Here is a 1,762-nt window from a genome sequence, read left to right as displayed (position 1 = left end):
AGAGCATGCTAACGCCTCCACCTCTACCATCACGGTCTTTTCTGTACGAACTGTAGCCAATGGGTACAAACTCACTGTCAAATACTGTGTCGTTAAGCCAAGTCTCAGTCAAAACCGCAATTTCTGGATCGCGCAAAAGCAGAAGAGCCTCCAACTCAGCAGTCTTGTTTAGAACACTCCTGCAATTAACATTTAATAATTTCAGGGTCCGAGGTTTATTGGTGAGAAGTCAGTTTGATTTCTTTTTAAGCCTGAAGCGAGAACCTTTCGCTTCGTCCCAACCAAATAGCACGTTATCAACGCTTAGTTTATCGAATAATAACTTTGCTTTGGCTCCTTCGTCTCTATCTTCTTTACAGCTTTTCCATAATTGTTTACGTATTTCTCGAACTCCTTTTGAATAATCCTCAGCTATTGATATGCCGTAGTCTTTGAGCTTATGACATGATTGTAATATGGACATTTTTTCACGGAAATCGAGGAGTTATAAAATGACAGGTCGCACCTTGCTTGCTTCCTTTTCACCCATTATATGGCATCTTTCGACGCCACTTACCGTTAAACCCAGCTTTTCCTGAAAAACGCCGTTTGTTACTTTCTCTTCCAGTTCATGGTTAGACTCAATGCTGTCCTCCTCTATACCGTAAATGATAAGGTTATTTCTTCTACCTCTGTTTTCTAAGTCATCCATCTGGTTTCTAACTAAAGTAAGCTGGCCCTGAAGTTGTGATATGGTAGATTCCATATCTTTCACCTTCGTGGCTAAGACATTTAGGCCGGATAACTGTCAATACCGTCAATCCGCTCAGTTAAAGAGGAAAGCTTGTCTTCTATCTTGTTCTGTGATGCCTGTAGGCCCTCTATTGTTGAAGTAATCTTACCCTGGCCTGCCAGTAACTCCGATAGCATCTCTTTTTCAGTTGGACCAGGATTTGCTTCAATATCGCCACAAGACAACAAATCTTTCGATAATGTAATAACACAAGACAGAAAGCACTCAACGCTCAGTGGGCAGGGCAGCAGCACTAAAAAACGATCGTCACTTCGATAACAATGTTCATATTTGAGATTACCAACCTGAAGTGCAAAGCAAAAGGGATTGCTTAGCATGTTGCCCTGTCTGCTGCTGACATGCCCACTGGCGAAGAAAAGCTCCGGTGGTAGATTTATAGTCGATGGATGAGCCACGTGACATGACGTCCCCGATGTCGTCAAAGGTGTGGAAGCTGATAGCCAAGGTTGGTCTGGTTCAGTGATGACTCCGTCGGAAAGCAGTACTGCTGATACGGCATCGAATCCTTGAACATGGTCCGCACGTGTCGCTTGATACCACTCACGCGGCGCTAGCAGGGCTCCGAGAAAGACCTGAAGTGCAAAGCAAAAGGGATTGCTTAGCATGTTGCCGTGTCTGCTGCTGACATGCCCACTCTTAGATCAATGATTAGAACTCACAGGGGTGGCAGTTTTGGTCAATAGTTCACATATTATGGAAAAGAACTCTCCAGCATATCAAAGGCAAATATCACCATAATTCACTACAGTTCTACGAAATGAAGATTCTGTATCCTTCATACTGCTCTTTGAAAGACAACATTCAGGAATGTATTTACGGAGAAAAACTGCAGATTCTAATGATGAGTTCTATCCAAAAAATACACCATATTTACAGCCACTGGTGGCCAAGCCTGCATGTGAGAGACAGGTAATATCCATAAGACACAAGATTACATGTACAACAACTCACATGGTGTTATGTGGATGA

At 42.9% G+C, this 1,762-nt stretch overlaps 1 pseudogene; it reads right to left on the bottom strand.

Moving 5' to 3' along the window:
- Positions 1–229: 229 nt before the first annotated feature.
- Positions 230–1,357, bottom strand: LOC149328122 (uncharacterized; annotated as a pseudogene).
- Positions 1,358–1,762: the final 405 nt, after the last annotated feature.

Source organism: Amblyomma mixtum, chromosome 9, assembly GCF_055824585.1.
Source record: "Amblyomma mixtum isolate Tamu chromosome 9, ASM5582458v1, whole genome shotgun sequence".
Lineage (NCBI taxonomy): Eukaryota > Metazoa > Arthropoda > Arachnida > Ixodida > Ixodidae > Amblyomma > Amblyomma mixtum.
Note: the sequence above shows the minus strand (reverse complement) of the source record. Positions and strands in the feature narration are given on the sequence as shown.